Source organism: Acipenser ruthenus, chromosome 14, assembly GCF_902713425.1.
Source record: "Acipenser ruthenus chromosome 14, fAciRut3.2 maternal haplotype, whole genome shotgun sequence".
Lineage (NCBI taxonomy): Eukaryota > Metazoa > Chordata > Actinopteri > Acipenseriformes > Acipenseridae > Acipenser > Acipenser ruthenus.
Genome location: NC_081202.1, coordinates 16,049,008 through 16,072,630, shown reverse-complemented (window position 1 = coordinate 16,072,630; position 23,623 = coordinate 16,049,008).

The window sequence follows — 23,623 nt, the reverse complement described above, 5'->3', positions numbered from 1 at the left end:
CCAACTAAGGAAATTGCTAAAGAGAGCCCCCCTAGCTATATGGAACAAGGGGCCAAGGGGAGCTGAAACAATATCAGAGGATAGTATTATTTCAGCTCCCACTTTAACCACTGACTGTAAGGCTTGCTTCTGGCCTGGATAGTAGCAGAGGTAGCAAAATAGCTGCTACTGTGTGGGCCAGTTAGCCAGAAAAGCAATAGGATTGTTCACTGGAGATTTGTGTCTGATAAGAGGGCTCTAGAGGGCTCTTACGGCTATTTTTGAACTATTCTGTTTGTTCTTTTATGAGCAAACAGAATAAAATAAAAACAAACATTTGGGGCATTATTTTAAAGCAAGTACAGAGACATTTCAGAGAAGAATAAAAATATTTTACTGCTATAAAACTCACAAAAATAACTAACTACTGCTTTCTGTGACTATGCTGTTTGTATCTAGCTAGGGCTTGAATGGGTAGGCTGCTATGTATATGATACTATCATCGCAATCAGTGAATAAATTGTACTTATGGCTTTGTAAAACTAATCAACCAACCAGCTACATTAACAAACAGAACAGACATTTCAGTCTTATTATACAAATACTAATTTAGGACATCATCTTACAATATTAACATTATACCCTTTTTAGAAAATGACCGCTCAACCATGGGTGTCTTGGTAAATTAGGCTGTGTTGAAAAATCTATTTCAGTGGAGATATTTAAATTTGGCAAAACATATCAAACTGGTTCAAAGTCATTTAGAGACATATTTATTGTATAAATGTATAGCACCAGGGAGCAAACTTTTTTTGTCAAAACCTGGAATGTTTACTTTCTATCCTCCATTGGAACAATAGTTTACACTGCTGTCCATCTAGAACCAAGCAATAATTGCAATCAAAGAAAACTGTACAAGGTCTACCTAACACCATTCTCTGAAATAAATAAATCAGCTTGGTTTCAGTTGGAGAATAAACAAGTTAAATATTGGCATCAAACAATGTAGGTGTTGACAAAATGACCTGTAATGGGTGTTTACCACAAAAAGTTTGGTATGTATTAAGATTTCACACCTTATATGCACCCATTCTTTGCCACAGAAAACAAAACAACATTTAAAAAGGGAGTAATCGTTACTTGTGCACATCTTTGTTTTTCCACAACTTCAAATTATATTGCATTACTCCTACAATAGCTTGAAGTCAAAATTGATCAAGAAAAACCTATGAATTCAAACTTGTGAATTCCAAGATATGACTGATAGTTTTTTTTTTGTTTGTTTGTTTTCTTAAATCATTCAACTTGTTATGCTATTGGCAACTATAGATATTTCTTCCACAAAAAGACGTGTAATGTAAAGCTGAACAGAGCAAAAAACAAGTGCATCTAGTGCTAGGTGGGTTTTGTTACTATTTTTGTCTGTGTGTGCTAACAATAATAAAAACCAAAACTACTGACACCTAGTAATAGAGTTCCATACATATTATACTGGATTTGCAAACATTTTTTTTGGAGAAATACAGAACACATCAACTGAATACATGAAAAAAGAAACAAGGATAAGAAACAGGGAGAGGCACAACTTTATAATTAAACTCTATAAGCAGCCAATATGAGAACGTCTGGAAAAAGCAATTTCTGAAAGATAGTTTTCCATGCAGCAGTTAGGCAAATCAACAAGACACTGGTGGGAAGTTATTTTTGTACAGTATATATTTGTGATAAGATTTGTATTTGTAACACAAATTGAGATCATCTTTTATTTTTTTACCTGCAAAAACCAAAGTTCAGTTCTGGTCACCTCGTTACAAAAAGGATATTGCTGCTCTACAAAGAGTGCAAAGAAGAGCAACCAGAATTATCCCGGGTTTAAAAAGCATGTCGTATGCAGACAGGCTAAAATAATTGAATCTATTCAGTCTTGAACAAAGAAGACTGCGGCGATCTGATTCAAACATTCAAAATCCTAAAAGGTATAGACAATGTCGACCCAGGGGACTTCTTTGACCTGAAAATGGAAACAAGGACCAGGAGTCACAAATGAAGATTAGATAAAGGGGCATTCAGAACAGAAAATAGGAGGCACTTTTTTACACAGAGAATTGTGAGGGTCTGGAACCAACTCCCCAGTAATGTTGTTGAAGCTGACACCCTGGGATCCTTCAAGAAGCTGCTTGATGAGATTCTGGGATCAATAAGCTACTAACAACCAAACGAGCAAGATGGGCTGAATGGCCTCCTCTTGTTTGTAAACTTTCTTATGTTCTTATGTTCTAAAGCAGGGTGTATGCAATATTTAACAACTGAAGAAGAAGACTTGAAGCAAGCATTGGTGTCTGTTGATATTACAGGTTGTTTATATTCCACAAAGGTAATGTTACATGTTTCCTCCATTTCTTGAAAGCTGAGTCAGGCGTGCTCCTGCTTCCACTGCAACAGTAGTATGTTTTAGAAATTGTAGCTTGCAGAAATTGTAGATTGTAGCTAACTGACATACTTTCATAAATCTTACTTGTTATGCAATTCCATTGACTATGTAGGAATCAAATATGCAGATTTGAAAGAAACATGATATTGCAAATATGTATTTTCATTGTAAACATGGCGTTGGGTACTACACCAGGTAAAAGAAAGTTCTCAGTTCGCCTGCCTTCCCTTCCAGGAAATCTGTTACACTTTCTGGGTCATTTCATCTCAGCAGTGGCTTCGGGGTCAAAGTATCTTACTGGCTGCAAAGCATTTCTATTGTGATGGGAAGTAGCTGGTTGCTTACTGACAGCATAGGCTGTCCTGAAGGGACGGGGATAATTTCACTCTCCAGGTGAAATGAAGACGAAAGTGAAAGGCTGCAATTTATTCCACCTCGTGTAGTTCCAGATATCATGTGTTTTATTTAAAACTAACATTTGAGACCTAGACCGTGAATGCCGTGAAAAATGTACTGAATTATTTTGTTAGCTACAAATACTGTAAATATGTAAGAAATATCTTAATACTCTGGTGCAAGAAGAGTGCAGTGGAGAAGAGAACATGTAAACATTTCATGTTTCAAACAGAACAGGGTTTAACAAAACAACACTCTCAAATTGTAAGTCTGAAGTGAGCACATTTTGAAAACAAAACCTCCTCATATTGATAAAAAAAGAACCCTGCAGAAATGCATTACTGCAAAGTTGTTTATACACCCATTAAGCTCTCTCTGATTTAAAATCTGAGGTTGCTTTATATTTCACTAAAGCAGCACTTGGATAGTAATTGAATCTGTGTTCTTCATGTCTTCTCCCTACACATTTCATGATTTAAACAAACAGATTTATCAGCGTATGTAAAAACATGTACATTTAAAGAAAAATGTGGATTTAGGAGTCTGGGGCCCTGCTTATTAGGTCTTTGGATATTTCTAGTTTTGTATAACATGTTATGCTTTCCTAATTACTGGTTGTATCCCGTCTTCTTTGTAAATACATCCAGGTGCGAGGCAGATAGAAGTTACATCCAGGATTCCTCCTTTTTCAGGGCAGCTGCACACAGGTGAAGTGGTCTATGGAGGCACTCACAGTATTTGTTTTCATTTATTTGTAAATGCTGCAAAAGGAAAGTAATGGTATATAATGTAGTCTATGCAGAATGGGAGCTAAGTGATGTCATGAATTGTCTGTGAGCCACTTTTCCATTGCACATTTGTCTTGGAAATACCACCAGATTTGGTTACGCCTTTAAGGATTATTTAAGGTCACTGAAAAAAGTCCATCTATAATCTATACATGGGTCATCCACAGCTTGTGTAGGTCCACAATAGTAAACAGCAGAGCCAGTTCTAAAGCCTTGAAGATTTTTGTGGTACTAGCTTTTAGTACAACTCTGTTTTAAGTGTTACTGATACTTTTACCCCCTAGTGGACTTATGTACAGATAAATACAAGCAATTTGAACCTTTTCCCAGTCCTTTTGTTTATTGCACATCATTTGTTGTTCTGTATTATATCCCTTCAGGAAACAAAACATCCTGATCTTGACAAGAAAGTCTGTACACTGAAATGTTCCGTCTCTTCATTGCTACGTTGATTTGAAGCAGATGAATGTATCCCCAGTCATTATAACCGATTTCAAATGGTGCTAGAAAATACTGTGGACTCTGAACACCAAAAGAAACCAGTCATCCTCCAAAGGGGTTTAATTGAAGAAACGAAGAAGTAGCAACAGTTAATTAAAAAAAATAAATAAATAATAATAATAATAATAATAATAATAATAATAATAATAATAATAATAATAATGTAACAGGTAGAAATTCAGAAATCTTTATTTAGGAACACTGAAATTGTTAATTTGGCTGCAAATATCATTGATTTTCCAAATGGTAAACAACATGTTTTTCTTGCTGACAGGAAATTGCTGCACACTTTGGGACTCTTTTAGTTTTTAATACCAAGTCATGTGCACCAAAAATCTAGAACATGCCTCAACTTCTCACAGGGAAATGCAAAAAATAAAACCTGTGCTTGGCTTTTCAGGCATCTGATAAATACCATGAAAAAAATCTAGAAATGTACACATTTTAATGCCATTTTTCTATAGCTTGCCCCAGTATAAATTATTTAAAACCATGTCTGTACAAACTCTTATATTATGTATGTTACCTACATCAGTTGCATTTGTATTTATTAAAAAATAAAGTATTCATTTCCCTATGATGTGACTACCACGGTTTTGCACTGAGATAATTGTCCATTCTGTTCTTAATGCTGTCATTCTTTCTCCAAGAACACTGATTTCAAATGGTGCTAGACACTGCACAGTTACATCTAAACCACCATATGAAACCAGCCTCTTGGGGAAGAGTACAACCTTGGGATGCAGTTTTCTGGTACTTGCGGTAAGGGTGAATAGCATTAACTCCCAGAACCTAAATGAAAGAGGACAAATCTGTTGTTTTAAACATTCATAACAGTCATACAAAAAACAACTCTTTAAAATTACAAAGTAAACATATATCTGTACTTAAAATAAACCAATTAAATTCTACAGTACCTCATACTTTATCCTTAACCAGGCTTAATGGTTAAAATGTGGATCCATTAGCTTGCATAAAATCAAGCTAATTACAAACAATTGCTTTTCCAAAGAGACCTGTGGGTATACCGCACAGCCAGATGCACAGGATTATTCTCTATAGACTCATGCTCCTGCTGGAAAAAGTCTTACTAAACTACCAGAGGGCAATATAACTATCGACCGTTTCTGTCCGAAGTGTAAGTATGTTCTGGAAAAAAAAAATACAAAAAAGTGAATGTGGATATGTTGGTTAAATGTGGCATCTTGCCACAAGGCAACGTTTCCCTAAATAAAATAAATGTGCAATGGATGAATGACTGACTGACTTTAAACCAATGAGCCAGTAGGCTGATCAAGGCTCCCATTTACTCAGTCAACTAGCACTTGCATTCTCATTCAGGTAGAACTAGGTTGACCAGACGCCCCGATAAAATCGGGATCGTCCTGATATTAGGGGCTTTGTCCCACGTCCCGATTGAGGTACTGTCGGGACACCACTTGTCCCGATTTTTAGAGTAAACGTTGAAAACCCAGGCTTAAAATGTGATATTTTTATTTTCTCATTAGGAAATTTCATATATGTGGCTGCTGTACTGTCTCGCGGTGCAACAGCATACTCTACTGGTTTAGGGCGTGTTGTTTGAGTGAGTTATTTGCATTACATCTATGCGGCTATCCAATCACGTTAACCTGCAGTCATATGATGTGGTATGCGTCATGTGTTTTTCTTGGTGCGTGTGCTCCTGTGCGTCCGGGTTTAATGGCGAAGTGTCATGATGGCTGGTGTTGTTGACGAGCCTGTCACTAAAAAGCAAAAAAGTACAAGTACTGAATGCAGTGGGGAAAAAAATGGATTCAATCATATGCCCATGGTCAAGTCACGCAATTAGTATTAGGATTATAATTAGGATTTCACTGACATTTTGCAGATCTGTTTAAACATTAAATACACCTAATATTTCAGAGCACTATAAAAGCCTAAAAATAGTGGTACTTGCTTCCTTACTAAAACAGAGTGCTGTCATTTGTTAAAAGGCAAGCGTGCAACATCTCCCAACAGTTGCTGTCGACATTCTCTGTCTGGTGTGGATTTGCCCATACACTGAGACTGCACGGATCCACTGAATTGGTTGGAAGTGTAAGGCAAAGCTTTGCCAAGTTATACAGATGTGGCCATCGATTAGGAACAGTCCCAAAACTCGGTTACCCAAAGGTATCTGGCATTCTTTAATAAAGTCCATATATGCAGCACGTTCGTTGTCATGTTATTTGTCCCATCCAGGAATTTATTTTATCAGTACCGAGTCAAAACAAAAACAACGTGCCTATTCGGGTCTAAAATTCTAACTGTGTTTAAAAAGTAAAGAGCAGGTTGTTTGAACCAAGGTAGCTGTGCTTGATTGGACCTGTAGTGCTGATTTAAATTGGGGTATAACCAACACAGGGATACTTTTTTGTCTGCGCTGACTTTCAAGTTTGTTTTCTGAAAGCTGTTGTTTGTTTTATGTTGTGTTTAGCAGCCTCTGTAGTAGCCTTTTGTTTAATGTGTGATTCTGAAGTTATAGCGATCGATCATATTTTCTTTAAGTCACATTACAAGATGTGCAAAACAATTACCTCCATCTGCATGTACAGTTTCTTTGGGAAATGTCTTGACACGATCCTCAGCCGAAATATACTTTGCAAGAATAAAAACCGCAAAGAAAGTAAATATCAGCATATAAAAGTGTGAGCACTATTGTAATTTTTGTCAACAGTGCAATATTAGGATGTCATTTGATATAAAGTACTGTACTACTTTCATATGTAAGAAATAGGAGGTACTGCTGCTTAAAATCGAAACGACTGGGAAGTCCAATGGTCAACTGAGTGGTAAATCAAAGACATTGCATATTGAAAAATCGTACTTAAGACCCTAACTGCCAACATCTGTAGTATCATTTCATTACCAATGTACATAAATGGAACACTTGGCATGACCCACACAATACAGGTCGGACAAAGGGGCTTTATTTAGAGACTACCTTTAGATGCTCTCATAAACAAAGATATTGGCAGAGTACACACAGGGTTTCTGTCTTATAGAAAGTAATACCAGCACGTTAATGCAGATCTTCATGTCATCAATTCATATTGCTCTATTATTCTGCATCTATGTGTTTAACACAAATAAACATACCTTGTTTAAAGTACCTTGGAGACTGTTTTAGTTGTGTCCGTTCATTTATCAGAGACCTAAAAAGAAGTTTAAATATGTTGTTAAAACAAGCACCTCCCTACTATATTGATTCCTATGGAAACAGTGTACACATTAAAAAAGGGTGGATACAACCGAAAGGCTAAGCAGTAAATCATCATGTCTTGCCCACGAGTCCTATACCTGGATAGAAAGGAAGATGATGGTAAAGTACCCCTATCAGTACAATGCAATTGGAAACAGGTTATGCCTTTGTCTTTCTTAGTCTAAACACACAACCAGAGACAAAGGTCAAGTGCCATGCCTTTAAGGTCAAATGTACCACAGAAACGGTGTGACCAGGATATTTCTGCTGTTCATGCTAGGCCCTGACCACCGGGCCAAGCTTTGAAATATTCTTACAAAAACTGTTCACACCTTTGAGTTGTAGGTTACGTTTGTGGGGTGGGAAAGTTTATTGTTATTTCTTATTCCTTGTTATTTTATTAGTCATACGAAAAACAACAACTGCAACTTAAAAGAAAACCTTAGCTTATCGTGACACACGTTTAAATGATATTAGCTGCTGAAAGGAAAAGCAAAACAACATTTGCAGAGTAGGACTAGTTTACAGAAAATGATGCACTGTACCAAGTTCCTGACAACTGGTTTGCCAACACACAATGACACATGCTTTAATCAGTCATATTCTGAATCACTGAGCACACAGGGAGTGGTGGATCCTTTTTAAGTTGTGTTGAAAATAACCCATCATTTAAAATATATCCCATTTTAAGGGTCATGCAATATAAAATGTTATTTGAGAGTTTAAATAAATATGAAATAAACGCAATTACAGTGTGAGATTTTTGACCACAATAAAATAAATAAGCTACACATTACCATTACAGCACAGTGGATAATATGGACCCTTAATGTCTTTAAAAGCAAATGCACTTTGCCCCCACAGTGAAATGATGACGTATTCTATTCACACTCTTGTATGGATATTAGTGAACAATCACAAGATGGCTCACAACTGTCTGCTCTGTATAGAACACATATGGAACACCGTCAGGGCTCCAAAAAATACAACATGAGTCAGTAAGCCACTATAAATTCAGAGTGCCAGTCAGAATCCTGATTCAAATAGGAGTAACACTGGCACATGTGTTTTTCAATTCTTTAAAATGTGAATGGAGATGAAATGCTAAAAACAGTTTTATAAAGGGTTAAGGCCGCTGCACACAAGACGTGATGTGACAAAATGAATAGGACCTATACTTTTGATAATTATGATTCACACCACAGGTGACATGACAGGCGAGGTGGGAGAGGCATCAGGGTGGCACGAAATGAATAGGATTGAATCCTATTTTTTGCAATCTGTCGTGCGACAAATATCAAATAACCAATCAGAGAACAGCTTCAATGCACGTGGTCCAGCAGGGTGATGCAGTATCCAAATACTGCTTCACCACTTCGAAGGAACTATATGTTGAAATACCGTCAGAGAAGACACTCATGATTTCCACATCATGTTGACGAATATGTACCAGTCTTTATCATAGTTTTGTCAATAGCAATTTTTAATAGTTTTATACATAAGGCAGTTTTCAAACCTGTCGCATCGCGTCTGTGTCGCTTCAGGTGTGTATGGTCAAGTCGCTGTGAAAATATCTTGTCACCCGATGAAAAATCGCATCGCATCTGGTGTGTGGCTGACCTTTAATCACCTTGTGCTTGTGGATGACATCTTAATGAAAATTACAGTGGAACTGCAGTCTTATGGAAAATCCCTGTACGACGAGGTTCTTCAGAATTGCTACTCTTTAGATAGACAGGCACAATCCCTTATATTGTTTCATGACATATTTATCATAACCTCCTCTCTGTTTGGCATTCATTAGGGACTTTTTCCTTCTCAAAATGAAAGTCTGCAAGAATGCTGTCTTCATTAATATAAATGACTTTTACAGTAGTGAATTTTACTTTCATTTCAATAATAGCTTAAATGGCTTGAGGTTATATACTGATGTTAATGTTCAGGCCAACTCTGGACACAGAAACTGAAGGAATCTAACAGGAGTCCTACCAGTCCATACAGTGTTGTGCTTTAATTCGAAGAAAATGCTTATCTCCTCATAACTGGGATCACGGCTACCACCACAATCACTTGAGATAACACAATGCACAGCAGATGCATGGTTTAGTATTTCAGGAATCAGTTAACAGCACTCTAAATGATACGACCATCCTGTATGGAGTGAGATTACTGTCAAAAATACGAGAGTGCAGAAACAGAATTTGTAACTGTAAAATGCAAAAAATACAACCTCTCAAAAAAACATTTGCTTGCGGTTTTATATTAAACTTACAGTTCTATTTTGCGTGTGTTCGATTCTCTTTCTACTCTTTCACATCTTTTCTCTGCTCGCTCATGTATTTTGACAGCAGTTTCTTACTCAAAAAAAATCAGTAAATGTGTAGCTCAGGCAGCTTAGATGATTGTCGGCACGATCGATGAGCATTTCAATTCAAACATGGCGGAAAACCAGCCTGAGGTACAATTGGATTTCGATCATTTTATATGGTTTATGTGTTCTGTAAGTGTACATGACGGCATTTTAGTTTAGTTTTGACACTTGTACGTATGTAGGTACAAAAAAGAACCGTTAAGTAATTACTGGTCAATTATTTGCATGCAGAAAGTGGGGTAAGGTCTGTGCTAGTGGTACTGTAACTAATATGGCTTTTTAAATTGGTTACAACTATACAATTTAATGATTTACCGTTGTCTACAACACAGCATTAGTGACACTTTTATTTATTTATATATTTATCCATCCATCCACAGGATTTACTGAGGCACCATGTGTTGGATATTAGCGACATCAGTGACAGTGGGCTCTATACTCAAAACTATCGCAAACAAAATGTCTTAATAAGGGACGTTTAAGGCACGTTTAACGAATGTTTGAGATACACAAACCGATGACTGACACAATCCCGACTGTGTGGCTTGCTATCTGTGCATTAACTGCTCATCTGGGAGTTCGAAGTGATGCACAAAAGGTTTAGTAATGTTTAAGGAAACATTTATTTTTCCTGTCAAAGTTTACTGACAGGGCTGGTCTGGAGCAATCGGTAGTTATGCTCCAGTAGTTAAACAGATGAGTGTTTCATGCATATTATGTGTTAGAGGTCAATAAAATTACTGTTCAAATGTCTTACATACATGTTACATGTCTTAGCACATTACTAGCCAATAACATACATAATGTGGCTCTGTACTTGTCAGCACTATTATATGAACATGTATTGTAGTAGGAAATAAGAATAGCCAGTAAAAGCCGTTATCATCGTGTTTAGTTAGGGTCCGAGCTATTTTAATCTGTTTTTTACTGTTGCTCCACAAATGGTCTGAATTATTTACCCTGTAAAATGCAGGTATAACACTGTTGTAAGCTTTTTGATGTGGCAGTTTATTTATTTTTGCTCTCCCTCTTTTTCCCACCTAAAAACTGAAGAAATCACCACTCTCCTGTGTTTAAGAAATTTTAGATACAGCATGCAGCAGAGGTTCCTAGCAAATAATGACACAATATATCTTTCCTGTAGTACTAATGAACCACATATCTAACAATTTCAGCATAAACATATTAGTTGTCCGGGACACAGTGTCCCTTTTTACACACAGTATTGTTTTATAATTAAAAAAAAAAATAATGGTTGTGCAACAACAATCATGCTTTGTTTTGAACAACTGAGCTCCTGCTATCTAATGCCTGAAGCTAAAATTGCTCAAATATAAATGGTATAATAAAAATAATTATAAATCACATATCAAAAGCACAGTGAAGTATTTGTCAAGCTTCCAGTACCTTTTATCCAGTGCTCAGCTTCGCTTTGTGGTCCTCTTGCCTCAAACTGCATGAGATGACAATAAGACTCTTGCACAGTAAGACTGAGGCACCCTTCACACGATGTAACTTTATCACAGTGGTGTTTTTTTTATTTTTTATAGTGCTGGCAGGATTCAATCAAGTCTTATGTTTTTGTTGTTTTTTTGTGTGTGTTACCAAAGTTTTCAATGACAGATGCTTGAATGTCTTCCGGTAATACTAACAGGAAATTGCAATTATGACAACGACTCATAACACTATATACTCAGAAGTAACATTCAGGATTAATCCTTTCGTTTCCCTTTCCACTTCAATCAAAGCCACACAACTCCAAATACTATTAAGATGACACAACATTAGTCATCATTCAGAGAGGAACTAAGGTTTTTTAGGATACTACTCACCATAATGCTATTTAGTAAATATTTCCTTAATTTATATAAAACCACATGTTTTTTCAAGGTCAGAATAACCCCAGGACAAGTGCTGGTTTATTGGAAAAACAGTTATAAAGGCAAAGTAATTTAGAATGATATAATATGAGACATTACTCAAAACATTCCTGCCCCTCTTAGGTTTCACAGCATTCCTAAAATGTTAAAAACAACTGGATTAGTTCAGAAACACCCTTTTTTCAGGCTTTTCCACACTATTTTGATATCCTTCTTGAGTGTGATTTCTGAATCTGCGGAAATATGTAACCTTAACTGGTGGCATGATACTTGCCTCAATGTTAATTTATCCTGAGACACATTTAAAACTCAATTTTAAAAAGCATGTTGTGTGTGATACTCATATACATGCCCATTCGTCACTGTGACCGGAATTGACTTGCAACAAGGAAAAGTAGTTTTTATAAATAGTAAAACGCAATCCAGGCATGTTATTTGCATGACCAGTCACTTGAGGGACAGCCCACTTACACCAAAGTGTGTGCTACAGATGCCAGATATTTCATGCATTAAATTACACAGTTTGTCCTGTGTAATAAATTCTGTAAGTCCCTCTTTTAGTTCTCATTTTGCATAAACATGGAAGTCTCTCCTTTTAATTAATAGTAAATTACTGTCTAGAGAAGTTTGTATATTATATGTTCACTGTACAGTATGTAGGTGCATGGTTTTCTTTCAAAACAAAGAACAACAGATTTACTGCAACTAGAGAATACTATTTGACTGGGGCTGTGGTATCTATGTAACCGACCAAGCCTTACCAACATCTGTTTCCTATAGTAGTACAGAACAGAACTGTATAAAACTGAAAACGGATTGACAGTAATAGCAAACTAGATTTCATACTTTATGTCCTAAAACTATGCTTTTCTAATCAAAGACACTCATTTCTCATTACACTAATGATTAACTGCAATAATTTCCTAAGCCACAGGCTGAAGCCTGTGAGACCAATAAAAAGCCTCTGTTTCCTGATGCTGTTCCAGGAACACCTCAAAACAGGGTTTTAAACAATTTTTCCTGGAATCACCAAATTCATGATATGACTGTTGAGTACTGGTAATTTTAAAAATACATCAAAAGGGTGACTAATGCCTGGAGAGAAATTCCTAGAATGTCTGAATATTTCAACACTAACTAAAAGGGGTTTAAACTGTACTACAGGTGCTTTAAGTAGACAGTTATGTTGTTTGTACACGTGCCATTAAGTTTCCTCTAACAACTTACTTTACCCTACTGCAACAGTCCTTACTAAAGACGCTGTGCTGACACAGTTATTCCCTTTAATAGTTAATAGTTATTCCCAACCAGGTGAATGACTATTAAATACTGTATGAATAAAAACCTGAGCTGGACAGCTTGCAGATATACAGTAGTACCACATGATTCAAAGTAATACCCACAGACATGAGTACTGATTAGGTTACAAACATGCCATTTCACATTAAGCACATTATACAGTAGTACTGTACATACAAGTCCCTTAATCACTATTTCTAGTTCTCCTAATGCATCATTTACTATAATGCAGACAATGTAATGTACTTACTGTTTTCAAAATCTGAGGCTCATACTGTTAAATACTAATGAGCATGTTGTATCAGAAATCATCAAAACATATTTTTTTTGCTTTTAAGGCCTTTTGATAATTAGTTACCATAATGTTCATAACATTTGCTTTCCGTAGGATCCATATAGCAGCTGCGTTACATCCTACATAAAATATGCAGTGACACAAATGCATGTTTTATAGGCTTTTTATCTTTTATATGTGATATGGCATAAAATACCACAGCACAGCACTTTTCTAGTGTTATCTTGTTCCTAGAAATTGCAAAGGATCTATTCTATTAACACATGGCATTATGAGCCTCATCCATTCTTATGACTCATCTCCATCCACAGTCAACTTACGCCACTTTTTGGCAAGAATAATTAATAAAAAGACAAACAAAATAATCAAACATTACACGCCAGACATTTTCCTGATAAATAGCACAAAATAATTCGCAATCCTTAAATGAAATTCAGGATGCTATTTCTCTACACACAGTGTCCCAATTTTCTTATCAAAATAAACTTCGAAGTGTACTCCCACTGTTAGGAACATGACACCAGTCTTTCAATCGGCTCTTCAATAGTCTGAATGTAGTGGGGATTGAGAGCAAGACTACATGTCAAACTGTTTCACAACCAAAAGCTCATTAAAGAAAGAAGGGTTAAACAAATCGGTACTCACTTTAACTCCAAACTTAGATAAAACAGAGCAGGAAAAACATCTTACACTTTACAGCACACCGCCACGACCCAGCAAGGTTTTATTGCAGACAAAAAAGAACGCATACTGTATGAAGTATGAGACACAGTGAATTTCCACTCAACCCAACTTTAATATCCGGTTGTCCTGGTTTTTTTGGTCTTGTGCCGTGGTTTTCCCAAGCCACCTGGCACAGCAAGCCACTCTGCCTCTGACTGTATGAAGTCCTCTTTTGCTGCCTGCTCTTCCCCTCTGTCACCTTCACATGTATTAAAGAAACTTAAGGAAACCCTGCTGTGTTTACAAAATGCTGCGTGTCTAAACTCTTGCTTCATGTCGTACTCTTAAAACAGAGGGAGCGGTGGATTGAACAAAAAAAAAGGAAGCACACACCCATTAGAAAAAAAAATGGCAGAGTATCAAGCATGTCAACTACAATACTTCACGGAGGCTGCTCTCAAAAGAAGACAGGAAACAATAGTATATTTAATGGAATATCAGATGAAAATAAATCTGTTTGATCCGTAGTGTACATGCATTGAGTTACTGGGTACGAGAAACCTTTATTCAACCTTTCTTCTATGTGGGTGTGCCTTTGGTGCGCACGTCACTTTGAACAGAAGCAAAATTGCTGAAACCCTTAGATTTCCAGAGAAGCAATGGTAAATACATTATTATTAAAAACAAGCAATCATTCAAAAGGCTTTAAAAATTCTCATTGAAGTTAAAATGAGGCCAAATACTGAAATTTGAGATTCACTCACCCTCTTCTTTCATATGACATCAGTGCAGCACATAAAGGCAATGTCTTTGGATTTTAAAGCGTTTTCTATGTGAATTCATGTAACAGATATACTAACCTTCACAACATACTGAAGCCCCATCAAAAACCACGTCACATATTCCTGTAAAGCAATAGAAAGTGTTTCTTCATTTCAACACTGTTACAGTAAATACTGGTATATAATATAGTGAATGATCAGGCATCTATATGACACCCGCACAATCAAAATGTAAAAAAGTAAAAAAAAAAAAGCTCTGCTAATTAATGCTATTTTTATAACATCAAAACACATGATCCTCATGTATTACGTATCTATGTATGCACGTAAGCCCAGCCCAATATGGGGAACATGTATCAAGATCGACGACGCAGTGCTAAACTGGCAGAGTGTAAAGTAGCGCTCTGCCGTGGCACAAATTTTACCCCATCCCGAATGTACTAACTGTGCCAAAATGAATGAGTCACAGCATAAACTGACACATTTAAATGGCTGTGTGGTCCAGTGGTTAAAGAAAAGGGCTTATAACCAGGAGGTCCCTGGTTCAAATTCCACCTCAGCCACTGACTCATTGTGTGACCTTGAGCAAGTCACTTAACCACCTTGTGCTCCGTCTTTCGGGTGAGAAGTAATTGTAAGTGACTCTGCAGCTGATGCATAGTTCCAACACCCTAGCCTCTGTAAGTCGCCTTGGATAAAGACGCCTGCTAAATAAACAAATAATAATAAAATGCGCTGTGCCACCTGCTCAAAACGGGCTACCGGTAGCACAGATTAACAGACTAATCTGAAAAATAGCGCCTCCCCTCCAAATGGGCTACCTCAATTAAACAATAGGTAGGTCATTTGGAAGGGCAGAAATGACAGTTCAAAATGTGCTAACCTGTGTTTTAAATAAAATGTACAGGTTTTAACCTATTAAAGCCCTGGTAGCTCATCTAAAGATGCAGAAATCACCCATGTTGACTAAGTGTCTTATATTATTATTATTATACGGTGGATAAAACCAAATATACATAATGAAAAGGATAACTTAATGAACCAAGTTTATTATATGACAAATACAAACAATTGTACATAATGAAATAACCGGTATCAAGCTATAATTTCATCCTCAGGGAGATCAAAAAGGGTAATACGGACCCTAAATACACTCCTTTCTTCTCAGTACTCTCCCTCTGTTCTTGGGTTGTTCAGGAAGTTTAGGAGCCTGAACTCTCCATCATAAGAAATATGTTATGACTGCTGCCATAATGCTCTTTCCTATCAGCTGCTTTCTGACTTTTTCTTTGCGCCCAAATAAGACCAATTTGAAATCTGACTTTTTGTGACCCTTTTAGAGCTGGCACAGCTGTTCTGCCGCTTCATAAATCTCATTTTAATATTACAGACTTCATTTATAAATGAGCCCCACCTACAATTTGCCCATGCGTATAATTAAGCATTGACATGCCTTACAGTGCATGGCTAATGAGCAGCGAAGTGCATTGCATGGCAGAGCACATTTTTGCAGTGCTAACACAGCCTTAACTTGCCAAAAAAGTGTCATGATACATACAGGGCATTTTTAAGGCCAGCGTAAACTCGGCGCTATGGCCTTAATGTCGTCGCAAATGCTTGATACATGACCCCCAATGCCTTTTACTTTAAATGTTTTTAAGTTCTTGGCAGCTATTCTCTAAGCTTTAACTGATTCTACCAAGGACACACTGAACATGTATTTGGCAAACATTTTCTGCCCATCCCCTTGTGAACTTTGCAATCAGACATGACATGAATAGAAGCTAGGCTGCCAAGGTTCAAGCAGAGCTGCTTTACTTAAGGGCTTTGAATTTGACTGCTTCCTTGACAGTATATAATTATGCAAATATTGTGACCATGGCAGCCTATTTCAATATTTAGGTATGGCACAGGGTAGGTGGAGTCAGTACAATACTCCTCTGGAATCAATCTGGTTATGAATGGGGAACATAATACTGTAGGCCTGTAGGTCTGTCTTTGTTTTTTTGTTTGTTTTTATAGTAGTTAAGATCTAGGCCCGGACCAAATCAAAACTTTACACTTAACAAAACTGTATTTAATAGCATTTTCTTTTTTTTGTAAGTATCTTATTTCTTCTACTCATAAAAAGAAGATGCTATTAAATACAGTTTTGTTAAGTGCGATTAGCGGGTTGTCAAAGTTTTGATTTGGTCCCAGCCCTAGTGCTGAAGAGATTTAGGTAGAGGAATTGTGCCTATCCTCTGTGCAATGGTTTACTCACCTAACCATGTCAATCTCTCACTAGTTTGACGAGTATCCACTGGAAACCCTTGCACTTAGGAATACAGTAGTATTTTAGAAAGGAAATCAGCATTCCTCAGAGGGTTTTTGCAGGCCAAAGCTGAAAACTGCACCATTTTGAGCAGTGCAATGTTCATATAAATAATCTAATAAAACAAATGAGTATGACAATGTTAACACATGGAGGTGGCCATATTTCCACCCTTGTGTTTTGTTTATTTTTTGTTCTGGGGTTTATTCATGGCTCCTTTTTGTTTATAGTTTTTCTTCTAGTGTTTTCTTTTGCCATTTATGGATTTTATTTTCTGTACACTTGATGTATAGTCGCCTGTTACATGCCATTGCTGGTATAGTCACGCACTGTGTTTTCTTTGTGTAAATAAATCCTGCCCGCTTATGAGGTACGTCAGAATCAACTACTTGTCTCTTCCATTCTGTCAGTGGATAACCCACACCCCCTATCACAAGGCCCGATATACAATTCTCGAGTAAAGAAAAATTGTAGGTTCTATATCACTAGGTAGAAAGGTTAGTTATTTTTAAAATACTGTAAAAGTCCTACTTGCAAATCTTATTAATACTTTACTTTGTGACCAATATCTCTAACCAAGGTGTATTTGCATGGTAGTTTTGCAGTTTAACATTACTATTATACCAGGTGTACCATTGTTACCATGGTTACCAATATACAGTATTGATTTTTACAAAAGCTTTACCACGCCTACCTTACTACAATGCTTGCCCGTGCTTTACAATGTGCTTACTGCTTTTACTGTGCTTTACTACACTTTGCTATGTTTTTTATCCATAGGATACCACATAAAGCTTTTCTAAAAGTTTACTTTCAACATAAAAAGAAAAGTCTAAGGAAGTCTTTGTAATTTGGCTCAAATCTTTCAAAGACAGTTCCACTGTATTCCTGCAACTGCATTAAGGTAGGCATGGCAATGTAATCCAATGGAAATATTAATCTCCAGAAAACCCCAACAAATAATTCCCCAAACTTTGTGTGGGCTTTTAGCTGAACCAAGGCCTGTCTGTCGCACACCCTCAGAAGTCAGAAGTTGTCAAAGGTCTCTGAGATGCAAAGCGAGATATGTGATGATATACCGTAACTCTGTGAACACTCTTGCAAAAACATGTGACATTTGCTCTGGATAGATTGCCTGTGTACATTTTCATAAGCAGGGTGTGGCATTCTGTGACCGCCCAGGGATTACTGTGACCTCACTCCAAGTACAAAAGCTATCGTAACACTCACTGAACAGATACTTACAAACCCCTCCTTTGCCTTGCCTGAACTCCTCCAGTGACAACGTTCCTAAAAAATCCTCAGGACATTGGACACAATGAATTATCCTTTAGACCACGACTCCTTGAAGCAACGCAAAGTCTAAGTAATGTCTTTCATATAACACTTATGGAAACATAAGGGGAAGTCTAAAAATAGAAATACAGTAACTTGAAATGATGACAGCCCCACTACCACCACCACCACCACACACAAATAGTTTTTGGTGCTTCCTCAAAAGAAAGAATGACCACATCTGAATTCAATTAGTACAAAACGACTCAAATATAGGCAGCAACCTAATTAATGAGGGACATAACAATTCAGCTGCCCCCCAGTGCTGAGGTTCTTTAAACAACTGTTTTTCCTATCCTAATTCTTTAAAAAAAAGTATCTCTGTACTTAATAGTATAACAAAAGGAGTGGATTTATTAATGGCCAACTTTCTATCACTGACTTACAATGCAGACCCATCTCTTATTCTCTCAGCTTGCTCAATGATAAACATACAAATAGTGCAATAAAACACTCTTATTCTTAAGGTTCCTTAAACATTAGAACACATGTCCTAATGTCCCTCATTTCTGAGAAACTTGTTTAAAAAAGAAGCTTTAAGAAATATTTAACCTATCCCTTTTGATTAGGAAGGTAAGAATGCATATATTCTATTGAGGTACGACCAATCCTGATCCATCAAACTAAACAAGTTAAAAGTGAGTTACATGCCATTCCATTATAGTCACATTAATGTGCAGTCATGTGAAAAAAAAATTCAATAAGAAAACTTTTAAAGTCCTCAGTAACCCGAAAGACCAAATCTTGCTTCATCACTACGGCCTAATCTTGCTTCATATAATGCACTTGCATGAGCCTCATTTTGAACTGCTATGAACACCAAGGTAGAAATTGCGGTCAAGTCTTATGAAAGGTCTAAATAAATCACAAAAGCATTTTCAAAATGTCACATGTTTCTTAGATTAATCCATTATAGCCAACATTATATTTGATCTGTTCGTCGTAGTTTGTTTTTTACACTGCCGGTGTAGAAAGCAGAAAGCAGAAACTGCTGTACCAGCACACTGTATTATTAAAGAACTTTAAGCTACCGTAGTCATGAAACAAGATCATTTAAATAGGGAAGTACAAAAGCTATGTAAACCAACCTCAGTCTCCTCCGTGCTAGTCCATTTCAAGAAGCCTGAAAATCTTTCTCGCTGAACTCAGATGAAATGCTTCCTGGTATCAAGTGAAAGAGGAACAAGTGCCAGAGCCGCCGCTGCTCTATAATCCACTTCACATATTTCTAGACTGGCTGAATCAACCACAGGAATAAAAAGAAAACCACACCGAGTTGGTTTCAAGTAATTCTTGTCAAGTGAGTCAACAGGCATAGATAAATTAGTTCACCTTTTCACCAACACATTAACAGACACAGTATTGCAGGCGTTCAGACAGATGGGGGCGCTCTCACAAAAGGTATGAAAGAATACTGCCAAGAACACACAGCCAACTGCACTTATGGACTGTTTTATAAGCTTCTTCTCTAGGGCAAAAAAAATAAACTCTCTTTCGTATGTTTGTATGTATGAGTAATGTCCCCACATTTTCTTTATCAGGCCATAATATATACAATTTGATGATTTTGCTAAAGCCCTAAAAGCATAGTGGCAGGAACATACAAACAAATGCATTATAGTAAAGCTGAGTGCATAATTGTTAAAAAACATCATCAGCAGGTAGCCAGACCAGCAGATTCATAAGGTCAGATTCTGTGAACCAAAATAAATCATGTCCCATTACAAGCTCAGGTGCATGTTTGACTATTTAGGTTAATCCATAACTTTAGATTCATTTTGAGTAAGTCTTACGAAACACATGACTCATACATTCTTTCTCAAGTCTTTTGTAATCTGAGCCACATGCTACTGACAACTGCTCCTGTTCTTTTGTGGAAATGATTCACAGGAAAGAAATCATATTCCCGGTTTGAGTTATGCATCCACATAATAAATCTACTGATGGAAGAGAAAAACAAAGACCACTGACACACGTGCTCGGCTTGTGACTCACCTGACCACAAGATGACTTGCTGTACCTCAGTTCTTTTCAGCTGCTTCTCCCTGCTGCACCCAGAGCTGAAACAAACTCCTCTGGGGGCCCTTCTCATTTCAGGCATGAAGTGAGTCAATTCCTGCTTTTGAACACCATACAGAAATGATGCCAGCTTTTATTGAATCACCTGCCACCAGTATCCAGTTACTTTATTAAGAAATGAACCCTGATCTAGATTATACTCTTAATTCCCTAAAACTAAATTTCATTGAGTTTAGATAATATGTACTTTCAAAAGCAGCAATATTAATGCATCCATCTAAAGAGTGGGCTGCATAATGATTGCCCACATATCAACTAATAATGTCTTCTGCGACTTTTGCGTTATCCTTCATAGTGAGATAGTTACTGTACAACAGACTTTAGTAAAGCACTAAGCCCTAGAAGTTTGGAAAAATTACTAAAATGCTTAGTGGAAAGCTGAAGTCATTGATGCGTAGTCAATGTAACTTGCAGGTGCCACTTTTAAAACTATACGTGAAACAAAACAATTTTCTGGGCATTAAGATGTCATTAGCATTACTGGTCTGTATCTGTTCTGCTGCTGAATGAGCCACGCGGTACTCTTTTTATTGACAGGATACGGTATAATCGATCCCTTACCAGGTCATGCAACATTACTTTCACACAGTACTCACAGCAGTACATTTACAAAACATTTACCGATTTGTTCACATCACAGCTAAATTCTGGCATGGTGCTTCATTATTCACAAATGTATTCAATATTACATACCTGTTTGAGTGATTTCAAGACCAGATTCAAGAAGCAAACAAAAATGTAGGAAGTCGCTATTAAAGACCCACCAAAGGGACCAGCATGTTTTAAGCTATCAAGATGTGATACACTTGATTGTCTCAGTCCAGTAAAAGGAGGGTTCTCTGGCCTATATAGGAACCCTAACAAGGCCACAGGAGATACACATTCTGTACTTCCCACTGAGGGTCCTAATATAACATTGCTGTTTTCTGACAGGGTAGCCTGCCATGTGAAGTTCTGTCAATTTGACATGAGCACATAAGGTGTACGCCAGCACATCATAAAGGTGTTTTCTTCCGTTAGCCAACAAAGCTCAGACATTAAAAAACTCCCTCATTTTTTTGTAACAGACATCATGTCTAGATTCAAAGTATGCCCACATTAAATTCCCCTTTTGATCAGCAATACACATTATTAAAGATTAGAAAACGATTCAGTACCGTCAGCCAATCAGCTTCCAGCTCTAGCGGGCTCTAATAGACAGTAGATGCCCGCTGGAACGTCTCAGCACCAACTGTGAATCAAATTTAAAATCAATCTGCGCAACTGCTGGCCTTTTGTTTTTGACTTGCTGTATTTTTCAGTGTAGTTCACATCTATTGGACAGTAAATACTAAACAAAGACACAATTGGTCCAAATTAATTTTATTATCCACCAAAACCAGCCAATTAATACTTTGCATCGACGAAAGCAACCAATTCTGTACCTGCAACTGCCGAGAGCCAATCACAGACTGTCAGCCCGATTGGAGCACAGACACAGCATCTTTCAACAACAACGCGAGACGCGGACAGTTTAGTAATATTGCTCCATTCATACATAGATTCAGGAGAGAAAGGCTTTGGCTGATGGTAGAAACAAGAGGCATTTTAGAGTGGTCTTTAATGAGAGATTGTATTGGTAGTTCAGACTCCATCGTACACGGACTGTTCATCAGTCATTCCTCAGGCAATGTCCTGATTATAAATAAAACCATAACAAGTTAATAAAAAATAATAATCAATTTACCAAATAAAAACTCATTGTTTTTCTCTTCATATGTACGTCATCCTTGTTCTTTATTTAAAAAATCTTCGGGACTATTTTCTTAGAACGTCTTTACTCAGAGGAAAGGTACCCGACGAATCAGTACAAGTTCAAGGTTTTAATCTAGGTTTTAAGGTGTTTTTTTAAAGAAAACAATGGTAAAAAATCGTTTTCTAATAGCGATGGAGCCCTCTTGACGATGGTTGTATCATGCGATAGTTGTCCTTGACTTTCGTTAGCGCCCTCGCCTTCGGCTCGGGACGCATAACTCCCATTGCAGTCAACTATCACACAGTAGAGCCATCATCGACGGGCACTATCGCGTAAATGTTCATTTGGAAATGCTTTGAGGAATACAGTTTCCTAATATTTCATGACCTAGCAGGTATAATGTGCAAATCATTTATAAAGCCACTTTAAAGTGCAGGCAACATGCTGTGGATTCCTTAACTATTCGGCACCCGTAAGCCAAGGTGATTTAGCAAAGTAAAACGCCCAGTGCTAGACAAATACTTTCCTAACCTTTGATCCTGTAAATATGCCACATGTTTATAATCACTCATCACCGTTCAGCAGCCTAACTAGCATCCATGCAACAATTCTAACAGCCATTAAGAATACAGTACAGAAAAGTACAATGACATAGGATTAGGAACATAAATCCATATGAATGTAGTAAAAAATTTCAGATAGCTTAATTTGGTACATTGTTAACATGAACAAATAAGGCCAAGTTAAAAAAAAAATAAAAAAAATTCCAGGTAGCATAATCCAGACCAAATGCTTTGTAAACATGAAGTAATACGGAAATGTGAAAAAAGATCTGTATCATTGATATATCCAGAGGTTAAAAACATGTGGCACGTAAACAGTTAATGTTCACTTGTCACCACCTGTATGGAACTTGTTTGAGAAAATCACAGAATATAACTCTACCAACCATGAAGACCCAATGTCAAAGCATGTGGTCTGTATCATTGATATGGTCAAGAGTTTAAAGCAATGTCACAGTGAAAGGGTTCATTTTTACTAGATAACACTCTTAATGGAACTGAAGAGGGCAAGATATAGGTGTACATTTAATTTCTGTAGCATGCAATGCAAAGATATTCAGTACCTGAAGCTTAAAAGAATAGTTAGCAGACATTAGAGAAATTATTGCCCAAACAGTTGTCTAAATGTATAACCATGTTTCTTTTTAGTACGTCCATGAAATCTAGCAAACAGGCTTTTTGCAAAAATCATTGAGTGTAACCTTTTACTCATGTAACATGTTTTTGTTTTGTCCAATTACAATTTGACGTTATCTAAATCAATGTCAAAATATTTTATTTACACATTCAGAATTATGTTAACTCAATGCTTTATAATTAAAAAAATAACCGCTTTGTTCAATATGTTGAAAATACACATCAAAGGATTCTACTCATATGAGCAACACGTTAGTACAGCTCTTAGTCTAAAGAATCACTGGACTAACGTAATACCTTCGCTTAGAAGACTTATGCATTGTGTTCGTTGGATTTTGCCTGCAGAGTTTCCA